Raw genomic sequence first — 21139 nt, 5'->3', positions numbered from 1 at the left:
GCAGTGGTGCACTTTGGACTCACTACAACTTCTGCCTCCCAGGCTAAAGCCATCCTCCCATCTGTCTCCTGAGTAGCTGGGACTACAGGCGCTATTGTGTTTCTTGTAGAGATGGGCAAGGGGGAGGGGGAGAAGAGGGGGCAGGGGTTGAGCGGTGTCTCACTTTGTTGCTCAGGCTGGCCTCAAACTCTTGAGTTCAAGCTATCTGCCCGCCTCAGCCTCCCAAAATGCTAGGATTACAAGCATGAGCCACCGCACCCAGCCTTACCTACATTTTCTTAATGAGCACACAACAAGGTGCAAAAGCCCAAGCTTTCTTAAATCAGGATAGATTATGTTGACTGTTCCCCCATCTACCATGGTTGTCACTCTGCGACAAAAGGAAATTAGATTCATCTGATAAGCTTTGTTTTTCACAAAGTAATGTGGGATGATTACCCAGTACCCTGTGGTCCTCTAGGAGTTTGCAAATTGATTTTTTGATTATTTGTTCCAGTGATTTTCCAAGCAGTCAGTGTTTTTCCAAGTTATTCAGCTTTACAGTGTGGGTGAGTTAAAATTCATATTTGCCTTTATGTGAACATATGAAGTTTTAATGTTGTAATTATTTTGGACATTTTTGCTTACAGCATCAGATATACTCTGAGGGAACGTACATATGAATCTGCATGACTATAAGCACACTTGTTGAGGGACACAAAGCAATTTTCATGCAGAATCCCTCAGAGTCTACGACTATACGCAAAAATGAAAGCATACCAGAGCAGATGGTTAGTTCAAATACCCCAGTAGGTTATACTCATCACTTTCTAGAAATGATTATATATGATGAATTAAAAAAAAAAAGAAAGAAAAACTTCAAATAGAAAAATTACTACTGTGTTTATGTAGCTATACTATGAACACTGACCAAAAATACAAAAGAATTTTTTTTGAGCCCGGCGTGGTGGCTCATGCCTGTAATCCCAGCAGTTTGGGAGGCCAAAGCAGGTACATCACTTGAGGTCAAGAATTCAAGATCAGCCTGGCCGAGATGGTAATCTTTTAGTCTCTACTAAAAGCACAAAAATTAGCCGGGCACAGTGGCGCACACCTATAATACCAGCTACTTGGGAGGCTGAGGCCCAAGAATTGTTTGAACCCAGGAGGCAGAGATTGCAGTGAGCTGAGATTGTGCCACTGCACTCCAGCCTGAGTAACAGAGTGAGACTCTGTCTCAAAAAAGAAATTTTAAAATGAATCTTCTCTGCACTCAATCCCCCTCAGCCTACCTCCTTGAAGCCAGGATTTGGAGGGAGTGATGTCTGGCTACAGCACCATGCAGGAATTCAATTTTTTCTGGATACTATCTAAGGTCAAATACTAGAGAATCAGAGGAATAAAATCTCAGAATAGACGTTTCACAGGTAAAATGAGGGTCTCAAACGACTGCTAAGGGCTTTTCCAGCTCAAATAGTCTATGAATCTAAAGACTGACTATGAGGATGATGAATGGAAGTTATGGCAAAATGTTTTACAAAAATGCAAAGCCATAAAAATGCCAAATATAACTTGAGTAACCATCTCCCCACGAAGTTAAACTCTTTCATTTCATTAAGAACCTGTCTTCAGAAATATCTATTATGCTCTGAGTCCACTAAATATTACAGGCATCTCAAGAAAGCATTTATCAAATCCATGAGGTCAAAACTCTATTTTATGAAAATGATTAATAGGATGAGTGGATGTGACAGCCTTCATATAAATGGAATTCACCTGCCACCTGAAAGCAGTTTTGTCTTGCTTTTCTGAGATGGTCTCTTGCTAGCCCATGATGGAGTGCAGTAGCAATCATAGCTCACTGCAGCCTCCAACTCCTGGGCTCAAGTGATCCTCCCACCTCAGCCTCTTGAGTATTTGGGACTACAGGCACACACCACTGCCTGGCTAATTTTTTTTTTTTTTTTTTTTTTGGGACGTTATCTCCCTAAGCTGTGCACGCTGGTCTTGGTCTCCAACTCCTGCTCAAGTGATACTCCCACCTTTGCCTCCCAAAGTGATGGGATTATAGGCATGAGTCCCGGTGCCTGGCCTGAAAACAAGTTTAAAACAAACAAAAAACACACAGCTTCTGCCTGGCAACTCCCCGGCATCAGCTACCCTCCCTGGCCTTGCCCCTTAGGCTCAGGAGCCATGAGAGCTGCATCACCCCTTCTTGTTTCCCTAAACCCTAAGAAAAACTTAAATAATCCCTGATTAAGCACTCTGCTAAGATGTGTCATCAGCTTCCTACAGGGCCTCTGGCCAATACAGGGATAATAATATCATCTGAAAGTAAAATAATCTAAAATAACACTAACAATAAAAAGGCCAGGCATGGTGGCTCATGCCTGTAATCCCAGCACTTCGGGAGGCTGAGGCTGGTGGATCACTCGAGGTCAGGAGTTTGAGACCAGCCAGACTAACATGGTGAAATCCCATCTCTATTAAAAATACAAAATTAGCTGGGCGTGGTGGTAGGCGCCTATAACCGCAGCTACTTGGGAGGCTGAAGCAGGAGAATCGCTTGAACCCAGGAGGCAGAGGTTGCAGTGAGCCGAGATCGCTACAATGCACTGCAGCCTGGGTAATGAGCAAAACACTGCCTCAAAAAATAAGTAAATAATAAAAATAAAAATAATGTTATTATTAGATAAGATTATAGTCTTTTAGTCTTCATTTAAATATAGTCTTCATTTTAGATAATCTCATCTAATAACAGAAGGATGCACTAATTTGCATAACAATTGCAAACTGTCACATGTCAATACTAAGACTTCTAATTCTAATCTCGCATATCACAAAATTTTTTAAAACACAATGTGCCAAATAAATATGTTAAAAGGAAAATTTGTTGGTTTGGTTTTGGTTTGGTTTTTTGCCATCGGCTGGAGCCTCAGTATTTGTTATAACCTAATTTTCTTCCCCACCTTCCAGACTGGTTTAGTTAGCTCTCTGCATCACAAAGGCAATAGATTGTACATTGAACTACCCAACCTTTAATCATATGTATTTTCTAGAAATCTTGCTGTCCTAGAATCACTTTAGGTAACTTAAAAGCCATGTAAAGCCTCTCCCACCTCCCAGCATCCTCCTGACGACAACAAAAAAGGTCCTATAATGTTCTAAAATTGCATCTTTTCTGTTTCTTTCAAAAAAGAGCACTTTTTTGGTCATTTGCTCATCTCTGCAGTACAAGGTGAAAATACTGCAGAAAAACCAGTGGGTGTATTTTGGCATTGGTTCCTCCTCTTTCCTTCACCTCAGACCTAATGTCTCATTTCAAAAGCTGACTTCCGGCTGTTGCCAGCTACGTCCCTTCCACCACCTGCGGCAGGTTGTTGGGGTCTGGGTGCGTTTGACCTTCACTCCTTCTCTCGGGGTAGGTCCTGAGTTCCCTTCAGCCCCACTGCATCCTGTGTGCTTTGAAATAGAATTATAGTTTTGGCTAAAAACTAGCCTCTTGAGAGTTAGGGAGAATCTAAATTGACTAAATGCGATTCTAAAATCTTGGCGTTCCCACACCGGGAGTCGAACCCGGGCCGCCTGGGTGAAAACCAGGAATCCTAACCGCTAGACCATGTGGGAGACGACAGGCGTAAGTGCAAGCCCAGACAAATTGAGTCTTCTCAGTCAGCTTCCGCCCGCTCTACCTAGCTCGTTTGTAGGCGTCAAGCCCGCACCTGCGCCTGCGCAGAATCTGCAGCCGTTTTACCCACTCTGGGTCGCATTCTACTGTTCTTCTTGCCGGGCCGCTTAAATCTTTCTTCTATCTACACTCGCGTCTTTCGTGATCTCATCCACTCTCCTGGCGCTAGATACCATGTCGACACCGATGTAGACACTAGATTTGATGCGCTGTTGTTCACAATGCCTCACAAGAGCTCCTGCAAAGTCCAAAAGCGCTGGGGTTGGAACGTCAGAGGCTGGTGAAGAAGTGAGGACGGCGGGGCGTCGTCAAAGCGCGCCGCGCAGCCCACGCCGCACTGGCCGGTGTCCCCCACAGGGTGTGTGCCGCAGCCGCGCAGTGCCTTGCCCGAGTCTGTCCCTACCCTCTGCGCTGGTCCAGGCTGGCCACAGGCACCACCCCGTTCTTGAAAGTGGATCTTTTCCTCTGAAGAAACAGCAATGGGGACTGCCCGGAAGCCTGGAACATTCCAGGTTCTGATGACCCAACGGCTAAAGGCAGGACCCGTGTCACCGAAAGCAGGCAGCGGTGGTCTGTAAACGTCGCTTGGAAAAGTGGAGGAAGTCTCTTACTGCCCGCATTCATGATAGACGGAAACTCCTTGTGGTTTCCTAGGCCCTTCTCGATCTGAAGCAGCATTTCAAGGGAGCGGTTGATGCCTTAGCAGTCTACCGTTGGAATTAGGGAAATGCAGAGGGTCAGTCATTGGGGATGGCCGGCGGAGGGGAGCTGTGGTTCTGGTGTCCTCAGTGGCTTAAGCTACACACAAATTGTGTTTACTAGCAGAAACCGTGTTAATGGAAGTCTGGGGACAAATTGTGGAAGCTTCAAAGAGTTCAGCTAGCAGAGGACACTTAGAAGCCCATTTAAAAGCTAAGCTCACTCCTCGCTCCCCCACCTGCCACAGGGCCTTCGCAGGTTCTCCTTCTTCCTCTGAGGCCAAGGTTCACCTGTGACAGTCATCCTCAAAAGAGGAGGGGCGGGAATAGACGAAATAGAAATTGTTCTGCCTTGCACCCATTACCACGATGAAGATCCCCAACAGGGAGTGAACATAACCCAGCATAATTGAAAGTGAATGTGGGCCAGGCGTGGTGGTTCAGGCCTGTAATCCCAGCACTTTGGAAGGCCAAGGCGAGTGGATCACCTGAGGTCAGGAGTTCGAGACCAGCCTGGCCAACATGGCAAAACCCCATCTCTACTAAAAATTCATAGGTGTGGTGGTGCACCCCTGTAATCCCAGCTGCCTGGGAGGCTGAGGCAGGGGAATCACTTGAACCTGAGAAGAGGAGCTTGTAACAAGCTGAGATCATGCCACTGCACTCCAGTCTGGGTGACAGAGTAAGACTCTGTCTTTAAAAAATGAATGTGGCCCTGAAGAAAAAGTAGAAGAATTGACAGCAAACTTATTCTGTGTATCAGACACATTCAAATGTGTTTATTTAATCCTCGTAGTGTACCTACAAGGTTGGTTCTTCCTGTACTATCTTTGAACAGAGTACAGAGTTTCATTTGTTTTTTAATCAGACAGCTGCTTTCCTTTTGAGGATATCTGCTTTGGAACACCAAAGAAAACTCCAAAACAAACTCTTTTAACTACAGAATACCTGACATTCTTGGTTTTCCATTTGGGGGCTCAGATTTCATAAATACTTTTCAGTTTTATATTTCCCTTTGATGATAATTCTTTAAAAAAAAAAAATCTTTCCAGTTTTCAGGGTCTAATTTCTCACAGTAACCCATCCATTGGACAGGCACCAGCCTTAGAATGTAAACAAAATGTGAATTTACTTTTGGTTTCTCACTATCCCTAAACTGAAATTTGTTCCATTTTTCTCTTTATCAGTGGATGAAAACTCGAGCAGTAGCAGAAGTTCCTGTGGTCACTTTAGTTTTACTTACTTATTTATTTTGATACAGGGTCTCACTCAGTGCAGACTTACTGCAGCCTTGACTTCCCGGGCTCAAGTGATCCTCCCACTTCGGCCTCCCAAGTAGCTGGGACTGCTGGTGGCATTCACCACCAAGGCTGGCTAATTCTTGTCTTTTTTGTAGAGATGGGGTTTCACCATGTTGCCCAGGCTGGTATCAAACTCCTGGGCTCAAGAGGCCCACTTTGGTTTCCCAAAGTACTGGGAGCCCTGTGGTCACTTTAAGTAATAAAACGCAGCCCAGCACAATACACTGTTCAACAGCTCAGTCTGCATCCTCAAATCATTTGCTCCAGCCCAGCTTCGGCCTGATTTCCAGCTCGAAGCAGTAGTTTGCTGGAGCAGGCTCCTGCTGGCTCACAAGAGCCCACTGTGGGCTTCTCTTCCTAACTCTGTGTTCAGTGACATCACATTGGTAGCCTGAGATGGCCACACTAGGAGTATTTGCACCATGGAAACAGGTAAATGCTACAAGCAGGGCTTTTTCCTTGAAAAGCCAGTGTTCTGGTTAAATATCACACTGGGCGTGCTCCCCATCTTTCTCTCTTTGGCCTTCTGCCTTTCGAGGCTCTAGGGTCCTCCAAGATTGGAGTGTAGGGAGAGGAAGAAAAAGGGGCACAGAGCTTCCCACTCAACTGGCATTGTCCAAAGTCAGCGTCCAGCTCTCTGGGCCTAAACTTGTTTTAGGGCTGGTTCCTCCTTTTCTCAGTGGTACCCTGTGAGTTTCTCAAAGGATTGTCTGGGTCCCTTGGACAGGGCTCACCGAAGGGGTAGCGGTGTTTGCCCAGTGTGGGCCTCAGACCACTGGTATCAGGATTGCCAGTGGCTTTGTTCACCTGCAGATTCCCAGCCCCACCCACCAGGACTTTCAAATGAGAATCTGAATTTTAACAAGTACCTCCACCTTCAAATGATTCTCACGCCAGTAGAGTCTGAGAAACACTGAACCACATGACAGTAAAACCCCTTCAGTTGCTAAAAGCCCACGATCCCTGAAGCATACTTTCTATCATTTCCCGTTGCTGATCAAAGGCCTGGGAAAATGGCATCTCATTGCTTGTTGAGTAAAATCTAAATTCTCTGGAGAAGCTTTCCAGGCTCTCCATAGTCCAGCCCTGTCATAGCCTGCCAATACCATCCTGCCGCGGCCCTCTTCAGAGGGGCCAAATTCCAGATCACCCCACCTGCCCTGTCCTTCCCATCCCTTTGCTCCGCCTTGCTCTGCACTGCCTTCCCACTCTTCTTTCTAAGCCCGACCCCAATCCCAAGGTCAGCTCAGCCTCTGAAGCCACCTCAGGTCCTCTTGGTCACAAGGCATTCGTACTTCTTCTGAATCCCAAAGCACAGATCTTTAAAAAATGGTGATATAAGCTTACGTCTTGCCACCCTTATTATTTCAGTTATTTAGCAGCAAAGCCCATGAATAAAAATCAGATTTTGTAATCCCCCTGGGAACCCTGTCCTGCACTCAATCATTCCGTCACATAGTCCTTCCTTTTCTCTAACTTAAATACTTCCTGCTGCACTTCTATATGAAAGCTGCCACCTTTTAACCATCAGCAGGAACAAAATGTTCCTGGTAGGAGGGAAAAAAAAACATGAATTTTTGAAGTTTGGCCAGACCAGTAAGTGAGCTGCATTTCTTTAGTTCCGCACACACAAAAAAAGCCTTCTTGTTGACACAAGAAACAGTTATTCCTGTTCCCATGCATCTAGGCCTGCTTTTCACTGGGCAACTGTCCCATTTTATCCACCATTTGATACTGAAAAAAAGCCCCAAACATATTGTACTTGCCAGGCATCTCCATTAGCCAAAGCAATCTGGGGTGTGATTCAGGTTTATGTTTGCCAGTCATTTAGGAGTTAGAATGGTTTCCACTTTAGTAGGCCTAGGAGTCATCCTTTATAAGGCCATCACAAATAAGCACCAATTAAATTCCACTCTCCCAAGAGCACTGGTCAGCCCAAACTCAGCCCATGGCTCAAAGTGAACCTCAAAGCTCTCTTGAGTAACAGCACCTGCCCCTGCTGACCAGTCAGTGTGAATTAATCTTCATGGCCTAACACTAGGTTCAGTTTCTAAAATAGGGTTTGATCTCAGGAGGCCAGTGGAATGACAGAGCTTCCTCAAGGGCTTGTTTAGATCATAGAATTCTGTCCCTTACCTCTGTGCCAAATCTAGCAACTCCTACTTGTTCTGTGACTCAGGGCAAACATCCTTGAACTCTCAGTGCTGGGTGAGGTGTTCATTCTGTGGGCCCACCCTGTCAATCATTAGGCTGGATGTGGTTCCCTGGTTCCCTCCCTGTGGTAGACAGTAAGCTCACTCATGGCAGAGTCTGGTATTCCCAGCTTTCAGCACAGTGCTTGGCACACATAATGACTTAATCAGCATTTTAATATAGTAACGATTTAATTCTCACAATGGCCCAATGAGGTACCAAATATTATTCCCATTTTACAAATTAGAAAACAGAAACATAGGAGATTAAGTAACTTTCAGAAGCAGGATTCAAATCCAGGCATTGCATCTGGGCTTAATTACTTAATGAATCTCTTTTTAAAATATTTATGTTTTTTCATGTAAGACTTTTTGCACCAACTTAATGAACTACTTAAAAATATCTTGATTTCTTTGGCCATCCTCCTATAAAAGTAACTTTTTCCTTAAATCAGCATATAACAAGAGAGAACTATTCCTTAGCTAGGTAAAAATATCTCCACAGTGTGGCATCTTTGCACATCGTCAGCACTCATGGTATGTTTGCATGATTGATGGCTTGCTTCATTCCTTCATTCAATAATGAATCAATCCATCCCAGAGAAATCTTGGTTTCTATCTAGCACCTAAGTGGCAAAACAAACTAACTGAGAGTCTCAGAGGGCCACAACTTTAATATTTAAGTAACAACATCCGATAGCACAAAACAAGACAGGAAGAGCTTTACCGGACCATCATCATATTCACCCTCATCTCTGTGCTCCTAGCAGGGCTCAGATGTGGGATGAGATGAGCTTTTCTTGTTTTTCTTCAAGAATACATTAAGGAATTGTGAGCACAAGGACTTCATGGCCTGGCATCCAGAAAACTTGCCCACCATTATCGTTTCTTGTTCCATGTTGCAATTGCTCAAATATTGAAATTATGGCCCACTGAGACCCTCAATTAATTTACTTTGCTCCTTAGGTGCTAGGTTGAAATCAAGTTGGACCTTATATGGGAGGTTAAAACTATTTCTGGTTTATTTCTGAACTTCTCAGCAGTAGTTCAGAGTGGAGTGAGCTTTCTAAACTAATTTTCTTCTTTCCTCATTAGGTAATATATCTCAATAATCATCAGTAGGTCCATGGCCAGGGATTATGCCAAGTTTAATGTTCATCATGGCACCCCATATATATTTGACAGTGCTTGATATAAAAACAATAGCTATCACATATAGGGTTCACTATGTGCCAGATCATTCTAAATGCTTTACTATATTAACAATTTAATTCTCACAATGAACCAATGATATAGGTACCAATATTATTCCCATTTTGCAGATTAGCAAACTGAAACATAGGGATGTTAAGTAACTTGCCCGAAGTCTGACAACTTATAAGTAGTAGATTCAGGATTCAAACCCAGATATTTCATCTCTGGAGTCTTAATGTGTCTTCATATACCTTAATAAATCTACTACTATTATTATAAGCATATTGCATAAAACAGGGCACTGTCATAGATAATTATAATAGTGCCTTCAGCAGCAGTGGCAGCATACATTCTGAAGCTTGATGCCATCTTCAAGGGAGAATGAGGAAGAGGCTACAGGTTCTTCTTAAACTGATAAAAATGAACATTTGGTGATCTAAGACTTCATAGATGCTAATATTGGAATGGAGAAGATGTCTGTCCCTGGTCCCTTATTCCTCCTCATCTATCCATTTTCAGAAATATCACCTTATTTGTGGCTGTTCAAAAATAATGTTTCTCTCTTTCAACCCAGTGTAGAGATAGAAATCTCATCATTTCCCCCCACAACCTCTACTCAGAAAGAACTTCGTTGTTGTTCACTGATTGGTTAATTGATTGATTCGTGCAATCAACATACCAGGCTGGAGGATTTATGAGGCATAAAGCATCCTATCTCTCTAAAGCTGCAACCTTCTTGGCATATGCATATGGGCGATTCATAAGGACCTCAAGATCCACATATCTAAAGCTGAGCTCTTGGGAGTCCACCCCCAACCCCACTCCCCCAACCAGCTCCCTCTGCATTTTCTCCATTCCAGTTAATGGCAGCTCCATTCTCCAGGTCGTTTTAACCCAGAACCCTGGAATCACCCTTGATTCCATTCTCTCTCACCCTACCTCCAACCCCTCAGGAAATCCTATTGGCTCCACCATGAAAATAGACCCAGAATTGGATCACTTCTCCCATTCCCCTGGCCTGAGCCACCATCCTCTCTCACCTGGCTTAGACTGTGCACCATCTCCCCATCTCCGCAGCCTATTCTCAACAAGGTAAGCAGAAGGAATCTTAAAACACATCAGCTCATGCCACTTCTCAAAATCCTCAAGTGGCTTCCCATCTCACTCAGAATAAAAACCAAAATCCTGACTATAATCTACAAGGTTCTGCATGACAACCATCCCCTTCCACTCATTCTTCTCCCTCCCCATGCACTGAGGCTCCACCTGCACTACTCTGCTTGTCATTCTTCAAATCTTCTAGCTACATCCTCACCTCAGGGCCTTTGCGCTTGTGTGGGGAAGAAAGAGCTTTCCAGCCACCTCCATGGCTTGCTCTCTCACCTTCCCCAGGTCCTTTAGAAATTATCTTCTCAGCCAGGTGCAATGGCTCATGCCTGCAATCCCAGCACATTGGGAGGTAGAGGTGGGTGGATAACCTGAGGTCAGGAGTTCAAGACCAGCCTGGCTAAACATGGCAAAACCCTGTCTCTACTAAAAATACAAAAATTAGCCGGTGTGGTGGCAGGTACCTGTAATCCCAGCTACTCAGGAGGCTGAGGCAGGGAGACTCACTTGAAGCCAGGAGGTGGAAATTGCAGTGAGCTGTGATCATGCCATTGCACTCCAGCCTGAGCAACAGAGCAAGACTTTGTCTTAAAAATAAAAAGAAGGGCCGGTGCGGTGGCTCACGCCTGTAATCCTAGCACTTTGGGAGGCCGAGGTGGGTGGATCACCTGAGGTCAGGAGTTCAAGACCAGCCTGGCCATCATGGTGAAACCCCATCTTTAAAAAAAAGAAAAAAGAAAAATAAAATAAAATAAAAAGAAAAAAGAAATTATCTTCTCAGTGAGATCTTCTCTGTTTACCCTATCCGAAGTTTCAGTAAATTTCCTGCAGTTTTCCTGCCTTCCACTTTCTGTCTAGCATGTACTGACATTTGGCATACTGTGTGTGTGTGCTACATTTATGTTGCTTGTTGTATGTCTTTTCTACCATGGTGCAAACATTTTTGCTCTTTGGTTCACTACTGTATCCCCTGCCTGGAACAAAACTTGAAATTTAGTAGACATTCGATAAATATTTGTTGAACAAATGAATGAATGAATGGGGATAGGAACACAGATGACAGCATTCAAGGGTATGCTGAGTGATAATGACCACTACGACAATTAAGAAGTAAAAGATCACTTCTGGTGAGGGCAATCACAGAAATGTAAAAAAGGAGGTAGGACTCTAGGTGGTGGACAGAACCTATCACATGGGGTATAACATGAGCATAACTCAGAAGGTAAGAACAGGACATGGCTGCTGGGAGGTAGTGCACAGGCCACTCCCAGTGTGGCTGGAATGGAGGTTCCTAGAGGAAGATGCTGAAGAGTTAGGCTGGGGCAATGAGGAAGCTTCACAAGCAACCCAACAAGTTAGACTTGTGGATGGGGATTCTACATTAATTCTTACTTCCCACTTGATTTGTCCATGCCATAATCACAGAGTATTTCACAAGCACTGAGTATCAAGTGCATGATGTGATGAAAGGTCATAAGGAAAGTCAATACCAGGATTTCTCATTGGTCAGTAATACTGACCATTTACTATTCACAAAACCTGTTACCAGCTAACTTGCTGCTTCCCAAGTTAAATGCACACTGAATGAAGAGACCTCCTCAAACAGGCTTTGTGTGAGCAACGTGGCTGTTTATTCAGCCAAGTATGGGCAGGCTAAGTCTGAAAAGAGAGTCCGTGCAGGGCAGTGGGATAGAAGTTGGTTTTATAGGTTTGGGGCGGGCGGTGGAAAGTTACAGAAGTTACAGTTCAGGGCAGTTTTTGCAAGCTGGGAGGGGGTCGTAGGGCCTGGAGTCAAGAGGGTGACCAAGGTCGGTTACAAAGTCCAGTTGCCTTATCATTTGAGGTGGGAATAAGGAACAATAGAAGAATGTCTCAAAGTTAATTAGGCACTGCAGGGGTTGGTCACTCTTCCACTTTTTGTGGTTTTCCAGTTACTTCAGACTTTCTAGTTCCAGGAATTCATCTGGAATGTATGTGCAGGTCACAGAGGTTACCATGCCATCCATCCACGTCGCAGTCAGTTGGCCTAAAAGACCTTACACCACCCTCCTACAAAGGTGTGTCTGTGGTTCCCTGTCTTTGGACACGTAAGAATGGGAGGCAAAGAAATGTGGACTTGGGAAACTCTGAGGCCAGCTTGCCCCTTGGAGCCTCATGATCAACCAATCTCATACAGAAAAAACAAAAAAAAAGACCTTACACCAAGAACAGAAAGGCAACTTTGACCCAAAGGTCTGAATGCTAGGACTTTCAGCAGTGTATACAATCTAGTTGTAAAACTTAAGGACAAGTTGAAATTTTTCTTACAGTCAGTATATTATGATTTCCTTTATACTAGTGTTAGGGGTATATGACTGAAAATTGACAACTTAGAAAGCAAGCTAAGTGATTATTGCCTCAAACTGTTAAGCAAATGTGATTTGGAGAGGGGGCCGTTCACTAGAACATGCAGTTAATTTCCAAGCAGTTGATAGACAATTCCCTACCATTAGAAACTGTTGAACTATATCTTTCTTTGGAGCTCTTCTCAGAATAATAATTTTATAAAGGGGACTGGGATGTACTACTGAGTACAGGTTAAGTCAGCTGCTCATTACTGGCCCAAGAGGAGCTGAATCTCCTCTTAGCAATCCTTTAAAATTAAAAGGCTATTCAGACTACATCAGAACAGCACTGTCTCCCATTGCCTGTTCTGTTAAAGCTCAGGGTCTTTCCACTCTACCTACAAGTAAACAATCAATACCCATCTGCATTGCTGTTAATCTTTTCCCCTATTTCCCCGGAAAAAAACATTGCGCAAGGAACAATGCTTTTCAGAGGAGAAGCAGAAATGCAAGACAGAAGCTATGCAGCAGGTGAATCAGAACCAGCAGCAGCAATATTCCTGTGGAAATAAACAAAGACCAACTGAATGAGAAAAGTTAAAGCAGTTTATTCAGAACTTGCTGTAGCAAGGGAGACAGCCACCATCACTTGTGTTTTGGTGAGACTCCAAAGCAAGCAGAGAAGCGGGAAAGATTTAAAGTGGGAAAAAGGTTTCAGGTGTGCCCTGATTGGAGGCTACCTGCACAGGGGCAGGCTAACTAGAAGAAGAACATCTTACAGGATTGGTTAGTGGGGGCATATCTGGCTTTCCCTGATTGGTCCTAAATTAAAAGTAAGAACAAAAATTAGAGGCCGGTGCAGTGGCTCATGCTCTGTAATCCCAGCACTTTGGGAAGCCAAGGAGGGCAGATCATTTGAGGCCAGGAGTTCAAAACCAACCCGGCCAACATGACAAAAACACATTTCTACTAAAAATTTAAATATTAGTGGGGTGCAATGGGATGCTCTTGTAGTTCCAGCTACTGTGGAGGCTGAGGCACAAGAATCACTTGAAGCTGGGAGGCGTAGGCTACAGTGAGCCGAGATTGCACCACTGCACTACAGCCTGGGCTACAGAGCAAGACTCTGTCTCAGACCAGGTGCAGTGGTTCACACCTGTAATCCCAGCACTTTAGGAGGCTGAGGCAGGTGGATCACCTGAGGTTTGGTGTTTGAGACCAGTCTGACCAATACAGTGAAACCACATCTCTACTAAAAATAAACATTAGTTGGGCATGGTGGGGCACACCTGTAATCCCAGCTACTCAGGAGGCTGAGGAGGGAGAATCACTTGAGGCTGGGTGGCAGAGTTTGCAGTGAGCTGAAGATCGCACCACTGCACTCCACCCTGGGTGACAGAGGAAGACCCTGTCTCAAAAAAAAAAAAAAAAATGTATTTCAAAAAAAAAAATTTAAAGAAGCTGTAAGTTATTAATCACGTCCTGGAGCTTCTTAGTACAGAAGCTACTGTTTAGCTTCCTGGATTGTTCTAGAGATAGCAGTGTGACTTCCTCCAAGTCTGACAGAGCAGGCTGGCTCCCTGGGCTGTTTATTATGGAGACGGGGGTGTTTCCTGGGCGGGTTGCTGCAGGCTGTGGGCCATAGCTCCATTTTTACATGTGGTCCAGCCATTGCCCATTTGTGTACACAGCCTCTCAATTTCCAGGAGGGTCAGCAGTCTCCCTGCTCCTTCAAAACTCTGCTGCATGACACAGTATAATCCAGTGTCCCCTCACTTCTTCCACTTGCCAGCCTGCACCCCTCTCCTAAGGCCCAACAATGCTAAATCTTCCCTTCATCTTTTCCTCACTGTAGCATCCCTCCTACCTCACCTATTTGAGCAAGACATCTCTTTTATATTTAAAATTATTTTGAAAATCACCTTTGGCCCAGCTCAGTGGCTCATGCCTGTAATCCCAGCACTTTGGGAGGCCGAAGTGGGCAGATCACCTGAGGTCGGAGGTCCAAGACCAGCCTGGCTAACATGGTGAAATCCCATCTCTACTAAAAATACAAAATTAGCCTGGCATGGTGGCACATGCCCATAATGCCAGCTACTTGGGAGTCTGAGGCAGGAGAATCATTTGGACCCAGTAGGCAGAGATTGCAATGAGCTAAGATCACACCACTGTACTCCAGCCTGGGCGGCAGAGTGAGACTTCATCTCAAAAAAGAAAAAGGAAAAAAGAGGTCGGGCGAGGTGGCTCACGCCTATTTGGGAGGCTGAGGTGGGTGGATCACAAGGTCAGGAGATCAACACCATCTGGCTAACAATCACACCACTGCACTCCAGCCTAGGCAACAGAGTGACTCTCCATCTCAAAAAAAAAAAGAAAAAAAGAAAATCACTTTCATGCAGTCTCTAATGCTAGCCCCCTTCCAAAAAACTCCGGTTTCCCTTTTCTCTCTAGTGTTTATGGGTCCTTATTTACAGGTACACATATTTATCATGGGGTATTAACATAAATAACAGTGGCTATGTTTGCTTCCCAAGACTGTTCAGAGCCTGGGATAGTGCCACACGCAGAGAAGTGCTTAGTAAATGGTTCTGAAGGATAAAAGACAGAGCTATGCCTTCGAAAAACCGAGAGCAATGCCAGTCAACCAGACAGAAGAGTTTCACATCATCTGCTTGGCCCTGGGTGATAGCTTTCTCTCCTCAGGCCCTCTTTTATTTTAAATTTAGAAACACAGCAGAGGCATTTCAGATCTGTGTGCATCCTCTACATTTGGAAAAACAGTTTCCCAGCTCTGTTTGAGGAGTGACAAAATTATATATAACACCCAATGTTATATGTATATAAATATTAAATAACATTTAATAGTTATCATAGATGAGAATTTAATTAAATCAGTATCTAGATGTGTAAATGAAACCCAGGTACTGATTTAATTAAAATTTCACCTATGATAGCTATTAAACTAAAGCCACATGGCAATAAAAAGAATGAAATCAGCCTTCCACATTCACAATCAGAACTACAAAATAAATTGGGTAAGCATAATAAAGGCAAACATAACAGCATCGCAATATGGCAATGCCCTTACCTAGATTCAGATTGGCTCCTGAAACACCTCGGATTATCTTCCAGGAAAGCCTGATGTGGCTCGAGCTTTTGCCCAGTACCCAGTACCAGCACTATAATAAGTCCTGTTCAATTAAAATAAATATATGGCTGGGCACGGTGGCTCACGCCTATAATCTCAGCATTTTGGTAGGTCAGGGTGGGCAGATCACCTGAATTCAGGAGTTCAAGACCAGCCTGGCCAACATGGTAAAACCTTTTCTCTATTAAAAACAAAAATTAGCCAGGCATGGTGGTGCGCACTTATAATTCCAGCTACTCAGGAGGCTGAGGCAGGAGTATCGGTTGAACCCAGGAGGTGGAGGTTGCAGTGAGTCAAGATGGTGCCACTGCAATCCAGCCTGGGCGACAGAGCAAAACTTCATCTCACAAAAAACAAAAACAAGCAAAATAATTTTTTAAACCATCCATTATAAAGCTTTCAAATATATACATGGCTAAAATCAGTCCACAGCTACTTTTAAACTGCCACAATACATGCACTAATGCTCTCTTTTAAGATATTCACGCAGTTTATCTGGGTCCAAATTCTAGATTCAAAAAGAGTGTTCAGGAGGGCCATTATGTGTAAACGCCAAATCTGAAGTGTGAGACTATTCTGTTAATTTTATAAGTTCTGAGTGTTTACTCTCTGTAATCTTGATCTCATCTGAAATCTCTGTAGAAGACAAAAACCCATCATCAGCTCGCTGGAACTCAGCCAATGGCCAGAAAGGATACAAATAATAAATGCCACTTCTCATTTACATCCTGCTTCATGGTTTACAAATCAGTTCATGTAAAGTCATGTGGGCCACAAATAGTGGGTGAGATATAATCAAACATCTGCTGAGTTCTTTCTCTTAAAAGATAGCAGTCATTATCAGGGTGGGGGACAGACATAAGAATTTGCACAGTTCTCTGTGAAGCCCATAAAATTGTATGCAATCTTAAAAAGTAGCTAATGGGACCATCTCCCCTACAGCATGTGAACATGTTTCTTCCTGCCTCCCTCCAGCATGCCCTACCAAATAGTCCCGGTAATCGCCGGGTTACCAAGTCAGCTGTTCCTGGCTGCTCCCTTCCCGACCTAAAGAAAGATTCAAGTTCAAGTTTATGCTGGAGAACCCCCTAGACAACTGGCCAACTCCCTCTCAAGCCATTTCCTCCTCCCACTTTCTAACCTGTAGTCCAACAGCCTTTTAAAATCCTGTGCTGATTATTTTTTATCCTTTGGGATGCCGGGACTGGGACCCTGAAGCCCAGGCTCCTTTTGGCAGATGGCTCTCTCTGGCTTTGCCAAGAGGGACACTAGAGGAAGGGAGCTGTTGGCTTCCTGTTCCAAAGAGTGACCAAGATCACACCTCATCCCGGCAGCAGCAGTTGCTTCCAGTTTTTGCAGCATTTCCAGAATCAGCCTCACCACCTCCTCCCTGTCTCTCCCTCCTCCTGGACTCTCCCTCCTCCCTGTCTCTCCCTCCTCCTGGACTCTCCCTCCTCCCTGTCTCTCCCTCCTCCTGGACTCTCCCTCCTCCCTGTCTCTCCCTGCTCAGAGACACCAGTGCTAACTGGCTGGCATCCCCTCCTCAGCATGAGGCATCAGGGCCAGCCAAGCGGGACCTTCCTAGCCCCGAGGGCTGAGTCCCCACCCTGCAGGGCCTGCTCCAAGCCTCTAAGTTTCAAAAAATCTTTGTCTCTGACTTTTGTTCATCCAGCCCCAGAGGTGATTGCTGTTTCCTATTCTTTTTTTTTTTTTTCTTGAGACAGAGTCTCACACTGTCACTCTGGCTGGACTGCAGTGGAGTAATCTCAGCTCACTGTAACCTCTACCTCCTGGGTTCTAGCGATTCTCCGATCTCAGCCTCCTAAGTAGCTAGGATTACAGGCATGCACCACCTGGCCCGGCTAATTTTTGTATTTCTAGTACAGAAGGGATTTCATCTTGTTGGCCAGGCTGGTCTTGGACTCCTGGGCTCAAGTGATCTGCCTGCCTCCACCTCCCAAATTGCTGGGATTACAGGTGTGACCCACCTTGCCTGGCCTGTTTCCTGTTATTCTTACCGCTGTGATACCTGAGTATCCCCTCTTGCCTTTCTCTTCCCTAATACCTGGCTAACAATCCTTTATATTAAGCTACCTGTTGAAATTTCTGTCACGGTTTCTGTCTCCTGACTGGACTCGGACTAATACAAGTCCCATACAGGAACTCTGTCTTCTGCTTTCACATGAACAATTAAGGATGCAGCTGCCATTGTAACCTCCCAGGAGGTCTTTATCTTCATTAATTCCTGTTCCAGGGGCTGGGTTTCAACTCGTTAGGCTCTGACATTGGTTGTGTCAGCAAAAAAAACAAAAGGAAATCTGTCCCTCATGTCACTGTCATGAGGAAAGAGACATCTGAGCCAGCATGACCACAATTAGCCTGCCACAATTTCATGGATGCTGGAAAGCACAAAACCTCTGAGTCAGAGACAGAGGGCTTTCTATTCATGGCCATAGCAGTAGCTGGAGTGTCAGTATTCCCCAACCCCCAACTGCCACGTGACACCATGAAGAGGACTAGGTGATATCTGCATATGCGGTGGATTGAGTTACAGAGGGAACCCTGGTCTTAGGAAATTCATATATTTTATGTAAGCTTGCTTGCCCTGTGCTCCACAGAGAGCCATTATGGCTCTTTTCCAAGGCTGTTTGCTACGCAAATATCCTTGAAAATAAAGTCCAGCACATAAGAAGCATGAGGGACTCTGGAAGAACTATCTCCCAACACTCATTTAGAGCTTGGATGTAAACATGGACTTCCACCGAGAGCAATTAGTTAGATAATTCAATTGGTTTCCACAGCAGAGATCTATCAACAGGATCTACAGTAGTTGAGCCTTTGGGCCAGGGTTCCCCCAGTCCTTTCTTGTTTTTTTGTTTTTTTTGTTTTTTTAATGGAACAAACCTGTTTCACTCAATAGTTTTTTGTTTTTTGAGACAGAGTCTTGCTCTGTCGCCCAGGCTGGAGTACAGTGGCACGATCTCAGTCCACTGTAACCTCTGCCTCCCAAGATCAAGTGATTCTCCTGACCCAGCCTCCCTAGTAGCTGAGATTACAAGCATGTGCTACCAGACGTGGCTAACTTTTGTATTTTTAGTAGAGTCAGGGTTTCACCATGTTGGCCAGGCTAGTCTCAAACTCCTGACCTCAGGTGATCCTGCCTGCCTTGGCCTCCCAAAATGTTGTGATTACAGGTGTGAGCCACCACGCCCCAAATGCCTTTCTTATTGACATAGATACGGTTTGGATATTTAAGTATTGTTAGTCAAGCCTTGTTCTGGCCAATAACTAAACTACCCTGTCTCTATAAAGTGAGTGCATTTTCTGGGCATTACCAATTATGAGATTTAGAGGGCAGTCCTGTTTGCAAGTGGTTGGAAATTACCTTACTATCTATCCTTTGGCACCACCTATCCCCAATTCCATAAAAAGCCTTAGTTTAAAAATAAAATTGCTTTCTGCTGTTTTTCCTTAATATAAAACTTAAAAAACCTATTTCTATCTATAGATTATATCTTTACAACACACACTGTGGTTTTTAGAATGTTAGAGGAAAAATGCTACCTTAAATGTTAGTAGACTACGACCCTTGATCTCTCCATCAGTGTCAAATGTGAGATCATAGCAGATGCCTGGCCTGTGTAGTCAGCACTCAATAAATAGTACTTGTATTGTCAGGACTCTGGCAAATAAAAGAATCTGAGCAAAAAATAGGAAATTATAAGAATAGCAGTATCTTCCAGAAACCCGCAGGCAGAAATGCAGCCAAGTTTGGAGTACCTACCCTGCCCTTGCCACCCTGTACAGTGTGACCCCATTCGTTGCTGCTCATTCAGCTACTATGTGCCAGGCACAGTGCCTGAGGCCGGAACACAATAGGAAGCAAACGATACGGTTTTTTACACTGTAAAGCACAGAGGTTACAGTCTAGTGGAGAGAGACAAATCAAATTATCACGCAAAAAAAGAAAAAAACTGCCACTGTGGTAACTGCTGAGATGGGCAAGTACATGGTGCTGAGTGTGTATAAAAGGGAGGTCAGCAAAGGCTTTCCTGAGGAAGCGATGACCAAGCAGAGACCCAAGTTTAAGCAAGCAATAAGACAATAGGGAAACGGGAAGCGCTTTCCAGGCTTAGAGAAGAGCAAACATCTCCTGGCAGGCGGAAGCACGCTGAGGAAGCACGGCTGGAGCTCAGGAAGATGAGGGGACCTGCCAGATCACAGTAAAACCAAGGTCACAGAACGAGAATTCTGCCCACAGCTACACAGCTTCTGGGATACTTTCCTTATACCACCACCTTCCTAGTCAACAGTCATCATTTTCTTTCCTCTCAAAACTGTCGCCTGGGACGAGGTCCATTAGCTAATGCCCATTCCAGGGTAAAAAAAGAAATCACAAAGTAGAACATAAAAAGGAAATGCAAAAACATGAGCCACAAAAACTGAAGAGCTCACTATGGAAGTTTTCTTTGTTGAGTGTGCCCCAGAGTCTTGGGATGGTCTATGTCAGTGATATTCAAAGTGTGGTCCCTGGACCAGCCACATCAGCATCTCCTAAACACTTATTAGAAATGCAAATTCTCAGGCCCCACTCAAAACCTAGGAATTAGAAATATGGGAGGTAGGGCTCAGCAATTTGAATTTTAACAAACAAAAAGCCCCATAGGGGCTTCTGATCCACAGACAATAGTCTAAATCAGTGCTTCCCAAACCTGTCTGATCATCCGAAGCATCTAGGAGATTGTTAAAATATTCCTGGGCCACACCCCAATACCTACAAGAATTGAAATCTCAGGGTAAGGCTTGGGAATCTATATTGAGATGGTCACCCTAGTTTGAGAACCACTGGTCTATATCAAAGTAACACAGTGTCTGACAGAATGAGCAGTTAATTTCAAGTGCCATTTGTCCCTGCCAAGTAATTAAAGGTAGTAAGTACCTCAGGCTCTACCAGTCAAATTCAGTACATTATTTCATTGTTATCTTCCAGCTCCTTAGCTCTTTTAAAACAATATATCTTAGACATTTCCCATTTTGACATTTATTGAGAAATTTTTCCTTGTCTGTCAGTCTCATATCATCACAACCACCACAAACTGGATGAGATTTAATAAGCGCTTACCAAATTCAAGCATTATGCTTTTAGCTGCAGTCTAAAAATCTGTTCTGGAAAATGTCAGTTTCAAAATATCAAAAAGAAAATCCTCCAACCTTGTAATACAAATAAGCACCCAATTCAGAACTTTTTCTTTTTTATGCCTCTGAGAGGAAATACATTTTCTATTATTGTGATTCAGCATTGTTTTATTTATTTATTTAGAGACGTAGTGCCACTCTGTTGCTCACGCTGGAGTGCAGTGGCACGATCTCAGCTCACTGCAACCTTCGCCTCCAGGGTTCAAGCAATTCTCCTGCCTCAGCCGGACAAGTAGCTGGGATTACAGGCATCTGCCACCATGCCCGGCTAATTTTTATATTTTTAGTGAAGATGGGGTTTCACCATGTTGG

General features: G+C 44.2%; 2 non-coding genes across 2 annotated transcripts; one reads left to right on the top strand and one right to left on the bottom strand.

Moving 5' to 3' along the window:
* Window positions 1–3534: 3534 nt before the first annotated feature.
* Window positions 3535–3606, bottom strand: TRNAE-UUC. The gene has a single exon. It is a non-coding gene; the product is annotated as a tRNA-Glu (tRNA).
* An 8597-nt stretch (window positions 3607–12203) lies between these two features.
* On the top strand, window positions 12204–12335 carry LOC119472337. Its single transcript, XR_005201477.1, has one exon. It is a non-coding gene; the product is annotated as a small nucleolar RNA SNORA38 (small nucleolar RNA).
* The last annotated feature ends 8804 nt before the right edge of the window (window positions 12336–21139 follow it).

This window comes from Cebus imitator, unplaced genomic scaffold (genome assembly GCF_001604975.1).
Source record: "Cebus imitator isolate Cc_AM_T3 unplaced genomic scaffold, Cebus_imitator-1.0 Scaffold94, whole genome shotgun sequence".
Classification (NCBI taxonomy): Eukaryota; Metazoa; Chordata; class Mammalia; order Primates; family Cebidae; genus Cebus; species Cebus imitator.
This window is presented reverse-complemented; position numbering and strand designations above follow the sequence as displayed.